The sequence below is a fragment of the Aquarana catesbeiana genome, linkage group LG11, assembly GCF_042186555.1.
Source record: "Aquarana catesbeiana isolate 2022-GZ linkage group LG11, ASM4218655v1, whole genome shotgun sequence".
Lineage (NCBI taxonomy): Eukaryota > Metazoa > Chordata > Amphibia > Anura > Ranidae > Aquarana > Aquarana catesbeiana.
Window position 1 is genome coordinate 176,684,182 of NC_133334.1, and position 17,738 is coordinate 176,701,919.

The 17,738-nt window shown below is 46.0% G+C and overlaps 1 protein-coding gene across 1 annotated transcript in view; it reads left to right on the plus strand.

Annotated features, from left to right (window-relative positions):
• PYGM (glycogen phosphorylase, muscle associated) overlaps positions 1-17,738 on the plus strand; it is a 1,234,135-nt gene that overhangs the window by 1,028,246 nt on the left and 188,151 nt on the right. The window lies entirely within an intron of this gene.

The following is a 17,738-nucleotide window of genomic DNA, read 5'->3' on the forward strand; positions in this document are numbered from 1 at the left end:
ATCTCGGGACTTTGTTGAGACCTTATTCCCTCCCCGTATCTGGGAATCCCTCTCATACACTCTTATCCCTGCTTTATGGAGCAGACAGGGCTTATACTCTCAACCCGTCTATGGTTTATGAGTTAGATGTGAGGTTAAGCATAAGCGTCAGACCCCCAAGCTCACAAGCCCTCAGGTTCCCAATCGTGTGAGGTAAGGCGCATTCCGTTGCTTAGTTCGGCAATCCCCTTCTAACTCATACCATCCTTGACAAGGCTCATTCACTTTCTCAACAAGACAGACAAGACAGACAAGACAGACAAAACAAACAAATAATTCCAGCAATATAAACTAAAATATCCAGTAATTCTAGACTCACCACTACAGAGGCTGGTGTTTTAAAACCAGGAGAACCGTAACTGACAGAACGGATAGGCACAAATCAGGGGAGCACAGAATATAAGAAAAATAAAGCTTTTTCTTACCTGCGCAGGTTTTTTTTTGATCTGTGGTTCCCGGAATGCCTGTCTTTTTGTTCCGTCAGCCGCGTTCGTCCACCTCTTGTAGTATCATCGGTGAGTCCCTGTTTCGGGCGCCAAAATGTTAGGTTCAACTTTTAAACAAGTTGCTTAAGTTTATATTGCTTTGCCAAATTATTGCTTCTATAAGAATAATGACACGGAGTCAGGTATGTCTGTATCACAGTTCTGAGCATCCCAAAAGGACTGCTCCCTTTACTTCTTTTATAGGCAGTTCCAAAAGCAGTAATCTTATCGGCATTACCAAATGAGGTTAAGGTACAAAGAGTTTCTCATCAGCGAACATGTAATGATTATTCAGCAGTTCCAAATTCCATCTAGATACAGATTGATAGAACAATTGATACGTACATAGGTAAGAAAGGAGCACAAACAATTTAAATAGAACAATTGATACGTACACAGGGAAGAAAGGAGCACAAACAATTTAAATAGAACAATTGATACGTACACAGGTAAGAAAAAACAGAAACAATTAAAGTGGAACTCTAAGTCATTATTTCAACCCTATCAGTGGAACGCTACTTTGCGGCAGAGTATCTGGTTTCTGGATCTGCAGTTTCAAGATCCCTAATGGTCAAAAGACCCTCTCCTGTGGCCACCCGATCAACCGCAGTATCACAGCTGGTCAAGTCAAAAGGGGAATGCCCTAAGAGGCTGACGAGTGATTTGAGGGTCACCCTCTGTTGAAAGACTCCATCTAGGAAGCCCCAGAGCAACCAGTGGGCATCCCTAGTGTTGACGGTGCAGTGAGTGGGGTCACATCACTGCCAAGTGTGCCTTGAACCCTGAGCCTATGGAGTGTGGCATAGTCCAACGCATGTCCCTGTTTGCCTGCCTGGGCCTAGTTGCTGATCCTGACATACCGAGCTCTGTGGTAAAGATAAAAAACAGTGTGCATGCCCTCCTGGACCCTGGAAGCATGGTCACCCTGGTCCATACCCAGCTTGTGGACCCTGAACAGCTGACCCGGCATCAGGTAGGAGTATTATGTGCACATGGTGACTGTAAAAAGTACCCCACAGCGCTGGTGATCTTTGAAACCAGCTCAAGACCTGTTTGCCATGAAGTGGCTGTGTCCCCTATCCTATTGCAGAGTGTAACACTGGTGAGAGGCTTCCCACTGTCCTGAGCCTGGACTTTCTAATGGGACTGCAGGGGGGAGCCCCGACCCCTTTGAACCAAAGGTTCATGAAAATGCTGTAGGGGTGACCCCTGATGAAAATGTGTCTTTTCCCCTAGCAGTCTATGCGGGTGAACCAGAAGTGACCCCTGAGACCCTAGAGTTGCCCGGTGTGCCGAAGCTAGAGGTCTCTCAAGACAACTTCGGGACCGCCCAGTTACAGGATCCTACTCTTGTACAAAGCTGGAAAAATGTGAAGGTAAACAATTGGACCCCGGGGGGCCCCAGGGTTGGAAACTGTGTTTCCTCATATGGCGGTTAACCATGACATGTTGTATCAGGTTGACACAATTCGGGGTGAGGTTGTGGAACAACTCGTGGTGCCTGGCCCTTATAGGAGGACAGTGTTGAACCTGGCTCATAAACATACCCTGGGGGGTCACCTAGCCTATGAAAAGACCAAAGAAAGTATTTTACAGCGTTTCTTTTGGCCTGGGATACATGCTGATGTCAGAAACTATTGTGAATCATGCCCTGAGTGTCAAAAGGCAGCCCCTATGCCCCATTACCATAGCCCACTGGTACCATTGCCTGTGATTGAGGTTTCCTTTGACTGAATTTCCATGGATCTGATAGGGCCAGTAGTTAAGTCTGCTAGAGGCTATCAGTATATCCTAGTGTTTATAGACTATGCCACCCAGTCTCCCTAGGCTGTTCCATTAAGAATAACTTCCTCCAAGACAATCGCCAAAGAGTTGTTTCACATGTTTACCCATACTGGGGTCCCAAAAGAGGTTCTAACTGACCAAGGGACTTACTTTATATCAAAGGTAACGAGAGAGCTGTGCAAATTGTTCAATATTAAGCATCTGCATACTTCGGTTTTCCACCCTCAGACTGATGGTTTAGTAGAACGGTTTAATAAAACCCTCAAGAGTGTGCTAAAGAAGGTGGTGGCTAAAGATGGGAGAGACTGGGATTGTCTACTGCCATACCTGTAGTTTGCCATTAGAGAGGTCCCACAGTCTTCCATGGGGGTTCTCAGCCTTTGAAATCCAGTATGGGAGGCATCCCCGAGGGTTGCTGGATATTGCTAAAGAAACCTTGGAGACTGAAACTACTCCCTACTGGAGTGTCATTGAGCATATCTCAGTCATGCAGGATAGTTTTTCCTCAGCAATTCCTCTTGTTCAAGAACACATGCAGCAAGCCCAGGAAGCACGAGTGTACAATAGATTGGCGAATTTTCAAACTTTCAATCCGGGGGATCACGTACTTGTTTTAGTCCCTATGGTGGAAAGTAAGTTCCTAACTAAGTGGCAAGGACCGTATGAAATACTGGAAAAGTTTGGGGAGGTAAACTAAGGTATGCCAACCAGACAGGTGTAAGAAAGAGCAGATCTCTCATGTAAATTTAATTAAAGCATGGAAGCCAAGTCAGGGAAGCTCTCCTAGCCCTGGGTGATCAGTAGGGATGGGTAAACAGTTTGGCCCGAGCATAAGTTTGGGACGAACTTTAGCTGTTCGGACGTTCGACGAACAGCCGAAAAAACAAGTAGTTTGACCGTGTGTTCGGCCCCCGAACCGACCACAATGCATTGTGGTGCTGAACAGTGCATTGCAAGCCCTGATTGACTGAAGCAGTGAAAGCTTCAGCCAATCAGGGCACAGAGCACTGTCAGAGGCATGATTGGACACTGTCATCATGACTTTATCCAATCATGGCTCATTCCCACAGTATAAAAGTATTCTTTCAATGGCAGCCATTTTCAGTGTGATTTCGGCATGGAGAGTTAGAACAGGGCTCTGTTCAGGGCTATCACTCAGTGTGCTATACTGTGCTATTTTGCTTCAATTTTCAGTGTAGAATATTAGTTTAGTGTTAGTCTAGGGATAGCGTGAGTGTAGTGAAGAGGACCATCATTCAGCTTTGCATAGTGTGCAACTAGATTAGGGACAGCTCAGATAGTTTCACTGTAGTGTAGTGAGACCGTGTAATTCATACATACATTGGTGTGGAGTAGGGACAACTCATATAGTTTCAGTCTACTGTAGTGAGACCGTGTCAATAATCATTAGTGTATAGCTAGAATAGGGACAGTTCAGATAGCGTCAGTGTAGTTGAACACTGTCTATTTGATTGCGTTACTGCCAGTTTAACGCTAGACATGTTCACACTGAAATATTTCGTTTCGGAATTTTGTTTTCGTCCGAAAAATAAATTTATTTAGTTACTCCCGAAATTCGGTTTTATTTATTTAATTTTGCTAAAAAATGCATTCGTCCGAAAATCCAAAATAATTAAGGTCGAATCTGTCATTGAAGGCTTATGGTGTCTGTCGAATGTTCTAAGAAGATTAGACGGAGCAGCTAAACTGTACGACGCCGCAATCGTACATTTCCGGTCGAATGTTCCGCCTACAAGCTATAGTAGAATTCTAATGTTGTATGACACTAGTAATAATTATATTTATTAATTATTATTACTAGTCAACCAACATTAGAATTCTTCTATAGCCTATGGGCGGAGCATTTGAACATAAATGTCCGCTCGCGGTGACTGCTTCATCGAATCTTCATGTCCAATCTTTTCTCTCTATTTCGAATAATCTTGGACTAATAGAGTTAGGTTAGGCACATTTGACCTTTTTTGCTATTGTCTCTATAATGTCGAATCTTTTCTCTCTGTCGAATCTTTTCTCTCTATGTAGAATAATCTTGGACTAATAGAGCTAAGGTTAGGCACATTCGATCACAGGTTCGATGGACACAGATCGCTATTGTCAGCGTCATGTCGAATCTCCTATCTATATCGAACTGTTGTCGCAACGAAAATGAAAATAAAGCATTTGTTTATGCCGGATCTTTCGGTTTTCGGATTCTGCACGTTTGTTATCGTTTATTAAAGCAATAACGAAAATACCCAAAATTCGGACGGAAACTAATGCACATGTCTATTTAATGCCATTTACTTCTGTGTGCGTTAATGCCAGTTTAATTCCATTTACTTCTGTGTACATAGTTACATAGTTACATAGTAGGTGAGGTTGAAAAAAGACACAAGTCCATCAAGTCCAACCTATGTGTGTGATTATGTGTCAGTATTACATTACATATCCCTGTATATTGCGGTCATTCAGGTGATTATCTAATAGTTTCTTGAAGCTATCAATGCTCCCCGCTGAGACCACCGCCTGTGGAAGGGAATTCCACATCCTTGCCGCTCTTACAGTAAAGAACCCTCTACATAGTTTAAGGTTAAACCTCTTTTCTTCTAATTGTAATGAGTGGCCACGAGTCTTATTAAACTCTCTTCTGCGAAAAAGTTTTATCCCTATTGTGGGGTCACCAGTACAGTATTTGTAAATTGAAATCATATCCCCTCTCAAGCGTCTCTTCTCCAGAGAGAATAAGTTCAGTGCTCTCAACCTTTCCTCATAACTAAGATCCTCCAGACCCTTTATTAGCTTTGTTGCCCTTCTTTGTACTCGCTCCATTTCCAGTACGTCCCTCCTGAGGACTGGTGCCCAGAACTGGACAGCATACTCCAGGTGCGGGCGGACCAGAGTCTTGTAGAGCGGGAGAATTATCGTTTTATCTCTGCAGTTGATCCCCCTTTTAATGCATGCCAATATTCTGTTTGCTTTATTAGCAGCAGCTTGGCATTGCATGCCATTGCTGAGCCTATCATCCACTAGGACCCCCAGGTCCTTTTCCATCCTAGATTCCCCCAGAGGTTCTCCCCCCAGTGTATAGATTGCATTCATATTTTTGCCACCCAAATGCATTATTTTACATTTTTCTACATTGAACCTCATTTGCCATGTAGTCGCCCACCCCATTAATTTGTTCAGGTCTTTTTGCAAGATTTCCACATCCTGCGGAGAAGTTATTGCCCTGCTTAGCTTAGTATCGTCTGCAAATACAGAGATTGAACTGTTTATCCCATCCTCCAGGTCGTTTATGAACAAATTAAATAGGATTGGTCCCAGCACAGAACCCTGGGGAACCCCACTACCCACCCCACCCCTGTACGTTACTGCCAGTTTAACACCATATAGTTCTGTGTGCGCTACTGCCAGTTTAACACCATATCATTTTGCGTGCATTACTGACAGTTTAACGCCATATAGTTCTGTGTGCATTACTGCCAGTTTAACGCCATATCGTTTTGTGTGTATTACTGCCAGTTTAATGCCATATAATTTTGCGTGCGTTACCTCCAGTTTAACGCCATATAGTTCTCTGTGCATTACTGCCAGTTTAACACCATATCGTTTTGCGTGTATTACTGCCAGTTTAACGCCATATAGTTCTGTGTGCGTTACTGACAGTTTAACGCCATATAGTTCTGTGCGTCACTGTACGTTTGGTGCATTATATTGCAGATTATTATAGTGTATCCGTGGAGTGTGTCTGTGTAGCTTAAGTACTCAAATTAAAGTGCACGAAACACCTCTTTACATTGATTAAAGTGCAACTATGTACAGATTTCAACTTCTTTACATTTGCTTATAAGCACCGCCCCCTCTATCCCAGTAATGTCTGGGAGGACAAGGAGAGGCAGATGTTCCCTTGGCACTGTAAGGGGGCCAACAACAAATGTGTCCACAGGCAAAGGTGGACGTGGTGGTCAGTCCTCAGGCAGGGCATCATTTCCTCTGTTTAGTGAGTTTGCCCGTGCTATCCAGCCACAGCATGCAGAGGAGGTGGTGGACTGGATTACCAAATCTTCCTTATCCTCCTCATCTTCTGTCACGCAAGCAGAGACAAGTGTGCAGTCCCCTGCAATTGCCAGAGTAGATAAACCTGCCACCTTGTTCACATCTATTCCTGCCATAGCCCCAACATCAGCCATTGAGGAATCAGCTGAGTTATTTGACCACAGCATCAGCCACTTGTTCCTTGATGATGCCCAGCCATTACTGGATTCAGATGTTGTCTCTGAGGTTGAGGATGACAGGAACATGAGCCTAGAGAGAGGAAGGAACACTGGTAGACAAATTGACATTCATGTTTCCTAAGCTGCAGCATATTGCCAAGTTGTCTCCAGTGGTAATGATGAAGATGGAGAAGATGGAGATGATGATGAAGAGCACCTAAAAGCCACACAAAAGGGACACAAATCTGTACCTCCTCCTTACCCACTTCAGTCTGCTCCTGCTATACCAAGTCATTACCTCTTAGCAGCCTCCACTGACAGGGATGATGGTATAGCACAGGGTGTCACATGTCCTAGTAGCACATCTGCCAGCAGCACACCACCAGCTGTAGACTGTAGCTGGCAAATTCCTCTGCCCATCTGCTGCAGCGGAAAAAATATATAGTCCCTGCCACCCACATGTGCAGCATCTAAATGAAAGCTTGTCAAAGCTGTTGGCTCTCCAACTTCTGCCTTTCACCCTGGTGGATTCTACCCCCTTTTGTGAAATCGCACAATATGCTGTACCACAATGGCAGGTTCCCAGTGGCACTACTTTTCACGTAAGGCCGTTCCATCTCTCTACCATCACATGGAAGGGAATGTTCTGGCATCGTTGGGCATGGCAGTCAGCTGTAACCTTACTGCTGAGACGTGGTCCAGCAAGCATGGGCAGGGACAATATATTTTGTTCACAGCACACTGGGTAACACTGCTTGCAACTCGAAAGGATGCAGGACAGGGCTGGGTGCTGCAGCTTGTTGTGCCCCCACATCTCCATACAGTTAGTGGTGATGATACCAGACCTGTGAACTCTACCCCCTCCCCCTCCTCCTCCATGCCCTCCTCTGCAGAATTGTCCTATAAACATCAGGTACCCCCTAAGTGTTCAAAGGGCTATTCCCAGAGTCAGGCTACAAGGTGCCATGATGTGCTTCAGCTGGTGTGTTCAGGGGACAGGAACCACACCGCAGCAGAGATTCTTGCAGCTCTGCAGGGACAGGCCCAGAGGTGGTTCATACCATGCCAGCTGGAGCCAGGAATGGTGGTGTCCGATAATGGCTCAAACCTCCTGTCAGCCCTTAGACAGGGAAAGTTGACACATGTGTCATGCCTGGCACATGTCCTCAATTTGGTGGTGCAGCGTTTCCTAAGTACGTACCCAGGGTTGCAAGATGTACTAAAACAGGCCAGAAGAGTCTGTAGCCATTTCAGGCGGTCATACACAGCCAGTGCTCGGTTGGCTGAAATTCAGCGGGAATTCCACTCTCCCGTAAACTGTCTGATTTGTGACATGCTCACCGAGTGGAATTCAACTTTGGGAATGCTGCAGCGGCTATACATGCAGCAGAGTGCCGTCAATGAGCACCTATGCCAGTACGGCACAACGACAGGCTCAGGCCGCCTCAGCTTTTTTTCCCTACGCCAATGGCTGATCATTAAGGATGCATGCACTGTATTGTCACCATTTGAGGAGGCCACAAGGATGGTGAGCAATGACAGTGCATGCATCAGTGACACAATCCCTGTTGTGTTCCTGCTGGAGCAGACTCTGCATGGCATTATGGACAGGGCACTGGAGGCAGAGCAGCAGGAGGAAGAGACTTCCTTTCCTCTCAAGGTCCACTTTATCCAGACACCATCATTCCTATGTCACAGAACACACAGGAGGAGAGAAGGGAGGAGGATGAGGAAGAGAAATCTGGCACTTTCATAGGCTTTGAAGAAGAGGAAGACATGCGTCAATCTGTAAGCGATGGCTTTCCAATCCCAGGACCCTTGGGAGTAGTAAGTGGCTGGGAGGAGGAAGTTCCAGACGCTGTCATCCTGAATATACCTGAGGAGTCGCATGGGCAACCTCATGCTTCAAAGTCTGCTAAAGGACCCAAGAATATGTGGCATAAAGGAGAAGGATGATTACTGGTTGGCAACCCTCCTTGACCACCGTTATCAGGGGAAGGTCTCAGAACTCATCCCATCCCCACAGGGAGTGCAGAAGATAAAATCTCTTGAGGACACGTTAAAGAGGATTTTATTGAACATTTTTCCTGACTCCAGTAGGTTACAGTGTGGTGGAAAACGTTGTTTTGATTCTTCTGTTGGAGAAGTCGTCTGCCTAAGTGAGGCATTTCAGAATTTTTTAAGTCCTCACCGCCCAGGGCTGTCAGCTTCCACATCCCATCGGGAGCGTCTGCATCACATAGTGGACGGTTACCTCGGGGCAAAAAAAGAGATGGAGAGCTTCCCAGCTGACGATCCACTAACTTACTGGGTCATGAGAATAGTCCACTGGCCAGAACTTGCCCAGTATTCTATTGAGTTATTGGGCTGCCCTGCATCCAACAAGCTTTCAGAATGGGCATTCCGTGCTGCAGGAGGTTTTGTTATTGATCAAAGAAAGCATCTGTCCACAGACTCCGTGGACCGTTTTTATAAAAATGAATCAGTCCTGGATTACCAGCTATGAAGCCCCTGATGCTGATGTCAGTGATTAAGTCTTTTTGGGATGTGGAATCTCTGCAGGACTTCGAGGCTGCCTAGCTTTGAGGGTGTTCAATCATTTCATCTTGAAGAATGTTTGGTATAGTTTTCATGGGCACAAATAACACCCAAAGACCAATTTTTCTGCACCTGTTTGACAGGTGCATATCATTGCAATTTTTTACAGCAAGGCCAATTCTTGCTTTCATCAAGATTACCTCTATAGGGTTACGGTGGGAAGGTGCCACCGACACCCAAAGACCAATTTTTACGTACCCGTTACTTCTATCCAAAGTCAAAGTGACACCAGAATGTATCCAAAAAATCTCTAATCTTGTTCCCAGTGCACTACATTGTGGCCTCATCATTCACACTGGCTCCCAGCTGTTGCTGAGCAAAATAAATAAAGGCAGCTTGCCTGCCTGTCATTTTATTTTGGCTTTATAAATGCTATTATTGCTACAGCAGATTCTAGACATGGAACAGATCTGCCACATTACAGGTAGACTAAGGGGACCCCCCAGGCACTATATTGGAAGGATTTTTTTATTTTTATGCTTTCACTTTAAAAATCAAAAAAATCACTGCTCATTTAAAAATGAAGTATTTTACAAACTTTTTTTTATTGATGCATGTCCACCATTGCAGGACCCTGACCCCTATAACCATTGTATGCCCAATTACTTGCATATAAGCTCTTAAAATGGGCACTTTTGATTTTTGATGTTCGGGTCCCATTGAATTTAGTGGGGTTTGTTATTCGGGTCCGAACTTTCGCGGTGTTCGGAAGTTCTGGTGCAAACCAAACAGGGGTCTGTTCAGCCCATCCCTAGTGATCAGCCACTAAAGATAGAGTAAGGCATAAGTGAAGTTCAGATATCGGTCTATGTCGGTGTCACAACAGCAGGAGGTAAGAAAGTTTCTACAGTGTAATAAAGATTTCTGCTCAGTTACCAGGCTGCACAAATATAATTAAACATGACATTGTCACTGACTCCAAGGTTTGGGTGCAGCTTAAGCCTTATCATATTCCAGAGGCTCGCAGACAGGCAGTAGCAGAGGGAGTACAGAGGATTTTTGACCTCGGGGTGATAGAGAAGTCCAAAAGTGAGAGCTGTAGTCCCAAAATCTTGGTTCCCATACCAGATGGGTCCTTAAGATTTTGTAATGACTTCCGGAAACTGAACGAAGTGTCAAAATTTGACACCTATCCCGTGCCCTGTGTTGATGAATTAGTGGAGAAGTTGGGCCCTGCCAGGTATATAACGACTCTTGATGTCACTAGAGAGTATTGGCAGGTTCCCCTGACAGAGGAAGCAAAAGAGAAAACTCATTTGGACTCCGGAGGACTTATGGCAGTTTGTGTGGATGCCCTTTGGGTTAAATGGATCTCCTGCTAAACTCCAGCAGATGTTGGATGAGATCCTTAGCCCACATCAACGCTGTTCTTCAGCCAGTCTAGATGATGTGGTTATTTGTAGCACAGACTGGGAAAGTCACCTACCCAAAGTCCAAGCTGTCATTATTTCCATTAGAAACGCAAACCCAAAGAAGTGTGCCATAGGTTTAGACGAGGCACGGTATCTGGGATACACTATTGGACGATGGGGCCTAATCAAATCCTAAGTCCATAAGGTAAAAGCCATTAGAGACTGGCCTGCTCCAGCCACCAAGAAACAAGAACCTTCCTAGGCATTGTTGGGTATTATTAAAGGTTCATCCCAAACTTTGCCATGATGGCAGCACCCTTAACTGACCTCACCAGGGGCAAAAGCTCCTCTGTAGCAATTAAGTGAAATCCCGAGGCTGAGGCAGCTTTCCATAGTCTGAAGGAGGCGCTGTGTAAAAAGGCTGTGTTGGTGGCCCCAGACTTTAGCAAGAACTTTGTGGTCCAGACTGATGCCTCAAGTATAGGTCTGGGGGCTGTTTTGTGACAAGTGGCAGGCGGAGAAGAACACCCGGTGGTCTATTTGAGTCGGAAGCTGACCCTGGCAGAGGGAAACTATAGTATTGTGGAGCAAGAATGCTTGGCCATTAATTAGGCCTTGGAGGCTCTACAGTACTACTTGCTGGGGCGCCATTTCTGACTCATAACAGAACATGCTCCCTTGAAATGGAGGGCCCAGGCTAAGGATCGTAATGCAAGGGTTACCCGTTGGTTCCTGGCACTCCAAGATTTTTCTTTTAAAGTGGACCACAGGGCTGGTTGCAACCAGAAAAATGTGGATGCCCTTTCTAGAACCCACTGTTTAATAGCTGGTGTTCGAACCCACGGGTTCAAACAGAGGGGGGAGGTATGTGACAAACAGCCCCTGTCAGTTATTGATGAAGTACATTTGCCACATGGAGTCTTGAGATTCTTAAGGTAAATGGGTGTTGCTGAGAGAGGAGAAGCAGGCTGTGAGGGAACATGCCTGCAGGACTGGAGCAGACCCAGTGAGGTCTATATGTTAGCCAGGAGGCTTATAGTCGTTTGATAGAATTTGCTTTGGGACTGTTTTCTGCGCGGGAAACCTTTTCTGTTTGCTTTATTTGCTGACCAAATAAACACGGGCAGGAAGCCCTTAACCTTGCATACGGCTGGATTACCTTTCTGAGAACTCTTTGCTTGAAGCTAATCTCCCACAGCACGCATAGTACATGATGTTTCAGGGAAGAGTGGAGTCAGTTACCGATGGTTACAGTGAGGCTGGGGTGGGTTGCAGGCATGCAAAGTGACTTGGTGTTGCAGGGAAGAGCAGGGCTGAATATGCATTTTTCTCCGGGGGGGGGGGGGGGGGGGTTCGCCATGGGTATCCAGGAGACAATAATTAGTGAGCCTGCTACACGGTAAGAATTATCGGTGTGGAAAAATTGTGATTAAAACCCTAATAGCTGTGTATACAATAGCATATATCATTTGTACCCAAAAATATGCTTTAATTACTGTGCCAGGAGTCTAACAGACTTCAACATATTGGTTTGTAAAATTTTCCCATTGCATATGCTTTCCTATATACAGCCTACCTTGAAGAAGAACTTCATTAACAGTAACTACTGTACTCTGTACATTATAGCATAAATATTACAGGGGTCAGCAAACATTGTATGAAACAAAAAAGGGTGAGCAAAGGCCTCGCACCACACCAATGTTTCAGATATGACCTCCTGATGGTGATCAATCTCCCTTACTCTGTCCTAACCAAGCCAGAAGTAGTCAGCAATGCTCTGGCCCCCACCTATTGTACCTGGCCCTGTCCTTTTAACCACTTAAGGACCGGAAGATTTTCCCCCTTAATGACCAGGCCATTTTTTGCGATATGGCCCTGCATCATTTTAACTGACAATTGCGCGGTCGTGCGACGTTGTACCCAACAAAATTGAGGTCCTTTTTTCCCCACAATTATGGATTTCTCTTGGTTGTATTTGATCACCTCTGCGGTTTTTATTTTTTGCGCTATAAACAAAAAAAGAGCGACAATTTTGAAAAACAAAAACAATATTTTTTACTTTTTGCTATAATGAATATCGCAAAAAAATGTAAAAAAACTAATTTCTTGGTTTGTGCAAAAGTTATAGCGTCTACAAAGTAGGGGATAGATTTATGGCATTTTTAGTATAATTTTTTTTACTAGTAATGGCGGCGATCTGTGATTTTTAGCCGGACTGCGACATTGCAGCAGACAGATTGGACACTTTTTTGGGTCCATTGACATTTATACAGCAATGTCACTGACAGGGAAGAGGTTAACACTAGGGGGCGATCAAGGGGTTAAATGTGTTCCCTGGGAGGTGTTTTCTAACTGTGAGGGGACAGGACTGACTGAAGGAGGAGAGAGATCGCTGTTACTAATCACTAAAGGGGCATACACACGGTCAGACTTTTCGGCTACAAAAGTCCGACGGACGCCGACGGACCAAATCCGGTGGACAATCCGATCGTGTGAGGGCTTCCCTGAACTTTCAACGGACTTTTCCAGTCGCAAATCTGACGGACTTTAGATTTGGAACTTGCTTCAAATCTTTACGTCGTAACTCCGAAGGACCCAGAAATCCGCTCGTCTGTATGCTAGTTCGATGGACAAAAACCGACGCTAGGGCAGCTGGCAGCGTGCGCGTGCCTGCTATGGCTCTCAAAGGAGTCAACGCACAGCTACAGGGATTCATGGGAAGGAGCCAACCTCCTGCATTATAATGAGGTGTCTGGTCGGCAAGTGGTTAACATAGTGACAATAAGCTGACATGTTGCACAGGTGTCAGGTTACTTTTACACTGTTAAAAAGGACTAGAATATGGGTGGCATTAAAATGGCGGTAATTAAAGTGGCGAAGGTACAGGCACTTCTAAAAGCTCTCTGTGTTTCCATCATTTCTACTGGGCAAAACATTTCTCTCCTCTCTCACCTTGATCAGTGGAGGAACTTCATAGCAGGCAATTTAGGCATGTTTGAGGAAGTGTCAGCTACCTATTGGCTATTGGCTGGGGAGGCAGCAGGGGACAGTGCAGCCTGTATAGGCTACACTGCCCCCTGCTGCCTCCTCAGCCAATAGGTAGCTGATGCTTCCTCAAAAGTCCCTGCCTCCTCTCATCACCTGGGATTCCCCGATGCCCGGTGGGCGGCGGCATGCTTGTTTTGTTATGAAAGTGGTAGTGACAGGAAACAGGCTGTGTGGCTCCCAGGGCTGGTAGTCCCACAGCTCCACTAGCCTAGCTGCTGTCACTGTGCCACTGACAATTGTTCTGGGGGGGGTTTTGACCCCCCCTATCTACACCCCTGGTCTGACTATAGAGCTATATTTATCCCAAGCATGTTTGAAGCCATTTACTCTTGACTTTCTCACTACCTCTGTTGGTAGTTTATTCCAATCATCAACTTTCAGTAAAATAATACATTCTAAGATTTGTTATGCGCTTTCCTCCAGTTAGTTTCACCATGTGTCTGTTTTATTAGCTCCTATTTGTTTAACCTCCCCATACTCCATTCCAGTATAAATTCAGTTCAACTGTTGGGACGGCTTGCGAGGGTAGGCTGGCCACTTCTTGCGTAAAGTGCCATTTCTGCACTAAGTGCCTGGCACTTTCAACACGAGAACACATCATCATCATCCTCTCATTATGTTTTCTCTGTTCTGCTCTTTCAGGTAACTGACTCCACTTTTTCCCTGCAAATTAAGCCACATTGCATGCCTTCAATCTACACCTACCTCGCTGTAACCATCGGTAACTTATTTCACTCTACTGTCAGACAACAAGGTTAATGAAAAAAACAAAAACAAGACAAAAATAAATAAAATGGACTCGATGGACTACTCAGTCTTTTTCTGATGTCACTTTTCTATGTTTCTTTGAAAGTGGAGGTTGTCTGCCCTAAACAGATTGCAAAGCAGGATGGAGACGGCAAGATAAGGCTAGGGGTTTAATCTTGGTCAAGGCACCATAAAAAGTAAGTGTAACTCAATACAGACAAGTGTAAACTACCTTTTGAAAAGTCTTATCAAGGTAAATGTTGATACCAGCCATGCAAAGTAGCTCAGTGTTTCAGAGAAATGTGGAGTCAGTTACCGATGGTTAGAGCAAGGCAGGTGTGGATTGCAAGCATACAAAGTGGTGTTGCAGGGAAGAGTGGAGCCAGTTACCTATGGTTACAGTGAGGTAGGTGTGGATTGCTGACATTCAAAGTGGCTTTATTTTGCAGGGAAGAGTGTCATCAGTTGCCTAAAAGAGTAAAGCAGATAAGACATGATGAAAGGATGATAATGTGTTTCCATGTTGGAAGTGCCAGGCACTTAGCGCAGAAATGGCACTTTGTGCAAGAAATAGCCAGCCTACCCTTGCAAACTCGATTTATACAGGGTTGGAGTAGGGTGAGGTTAAACAATTAATCAATTAAGAGCTAATAAAGCAGATACAGCTGAATTTATACTGGAATGGTGTATGGGGAGGTTAAACAATTTAATCAATTAAGAGCTAATATAGCAGACAGTGGTGAAAGCGGAGATTTTCTGCCCTAAACAGATTGCAAACCAGGATGGAGACAGGATAAGGCTGGGTGTTTGACCTTGGTCAAGGCACCATGAAAAGTAAGTGTAAAGGCCCGTACACACGATCGGACTTTTTGACAATAAACATGCAAATTAGCTGTTTTGGAGCAACATCCGACCGTGTGTATGCGCCATCGGACAAACTTTTTCTGTTTCCATCGGACTTTTGTTGGCTGTGCGAACGGACAAACTTTCCGGCAACAAAAGTCCGATGGAGCAAAGTCCGATCGTGTGTACACAAAAGCATCAGTCTTTTGTACAAACTACAGTACGCGGCCGTGATAGTGTTTCCAGCGCGAACTTATCGCGCTGGTTCTCGGCGAAAGGGTACTGTACATCTCGCGCTGGCTGCAATAGGAAAAACACATTTTCCTATTGCGGCGAGAGCGAGAGGGAATTCCCCTCTGGGGGCATACCAGGCCCTTAGGTCTGGTATGGATTTTAAGGGGAACCCCCTACACCGAAAAAACGGCATGGGGCTCCCCCCAAAATCCATACCAGACCCTTATCCGAGCACGCAGCCCGGCCGGTCAGGAAGGGGGGGTGGGGACGCGCGAGCTGCCCCCCTCCTGAGTCATACCAGGCCGCATGCCCTCAACATGGTGGGGTAGCGGAGGAGCCCGGTCTTTTAAGATGTCTTCTTCCCTCTTCTCTTCCAGAGATGTTGACATGATGCTCTCTCCGTCTGTAATGCTGTCTGTGCGCTCTGCTATGACTGTGACCCCGCCCCCTATGACATCACAGTCCCGGGGCATGCTGGGACTGTGAGGTCATAAGGGGGCATGGTCATGTCATCCTATGACCACGCCCCCTTATGACCTCACAGTCCCAGCATGCCCCGGGACTGTGATTTCATAGGAGGTGGGGCCACTGCCTATATAAGTCATAGCAGAGTGTACAGACAACATTACAGATGGAAAGAGCGTCGTGTCAACATCTCTGGAAGAGAAGAGGGAAGAAGACGATCCAGATGTCCGGGCCACCGCTAGCAAAAGATAGCGGAGGAGCCGGCAGAAGATCCAGACCCCTGGAGTCGGAAGAAGACCCCCGAAGTCGGAAGAAGACCCCCCGAGCGGCCTAATAAATTACTTTAAAAACCTGTGTACTGTGTTTTTTTCTTGACACTTTTTTCGCTAGGTGAATGGGTAGGCGTACGATGTACCCCATACTCATTCACAAAGGATGGGGGGCCGGGATCTGGGGGCCACCTTATTAAAGGGGGCTTCCGGATTCCAATAAGCCCCTCGCCCGCAGACCCCGACAACCAATAGCCAGGGTTGTCGGGAAGAGGCCCTTGTCCTCATCAACATGGGGACAAGGTGCTTTGAGGTGGGGGGGCGCAGGGCGCCCCCTCCGCCAAAGCACCCGCCCCCCCATGTTGAGGGCATGCGGCCTGGTAAGGCTCAGGAGGAGGGGCGCTCGCTCGTCCCCTCCCCCTTTCTTGACCGGCTAGGCTGCATGCTCGGATAAGGGTCTGGTATGATTTTGGGGAGACCCCCACGCTGTTCTTTCAGCGTAGGGGGTCCCCTTAAAATCCATACCAGATCTAAGGGCCTGGTATGCCCCTGGAGGGGAACCCATGCTGGTTTTTTATTTAAAATTTGGCGTGGAGTTCCCCCTCAAGATTCATACCAAACACAGTGCCTGGCATTGGCGGGGATCCAAGTCGGATCCCCGCACCAGTGTGAACCCGGCTCATAAGGTGTCATAAAAGTCAATAAAAGTCAAAAATCAAAGTCAATAAAAGTGGTGAGATTGACTCATTATCAGACAACAATACAGAAGTTGACCAAAGGGTGGAGGTAAAGAGCTGAAAAACCACGTGATTTGGTGAAAGTTGACTGGAAAAGTCCTGCCGTCTGTATGCAAGACAAACTTCTGGCCAACGCCCTTTGTTTGTACAAAGTCCTATCGTGTGTATGGGGCTTTACTCAATAAACACAAGTTTAAACAGTTTGAAAAGACTTAGCAGGGTAAATGTGGATTTCAGCCATGCAAAGTAGCCCAGTGCTTCAGAGAAGAGTCGAGTCAGTTACCGATGGTTACAGCAAGGCAAGTGTGGATTGCAGGCATGCAAAGTGGCTTAATATTGCAAGGAAGAGTGGAGTCAGTTACCGATGGTTACAGTGAGGCAGGTGTGGATTGCAGGCATGCAAATTGACCTAATGTTGCAGGGAAGAGTGGAGTAAGTTACTGATGGTTACAGCGAGGCAGGTGTGGATAGCAGGCAATCAAAGTGGCTTAATTTTGCAGGGAAGAGTTTATTCAGTTACCAATGCAAAGTGGCTTATCCGCTTGCCGACCAGCCACCGTTGTTATACGGCGGCAGGTGGCCTCTTCTGTGCAAATCGCCCTAAGTTGTACGGTGGCGAGCACTCGTGCACTCTGCGGGAGCGTGCCCACGGGTTGGGTGGACTCGATGTCCACCGGCGACCCCCGATCGTCTATTACAGAGGCAGAATGGGGAACTGCCTTTGTAAACAAAGCGATTCCTTGTTCTGACAGGTGACATGACAGGGATCTACTGTTCCCAGTGATCTGGAACAGTGATCTCTGTCATGTTCCAGTAAGCCCACCCTGCCTACAGTTAGAACACACTTAGGGAATGGTCCCAAAAAAGTGTCAAAAGTGTCCGATCTGTCCACCGCAATGTTGCAGTCCCGCTAAAAATCACA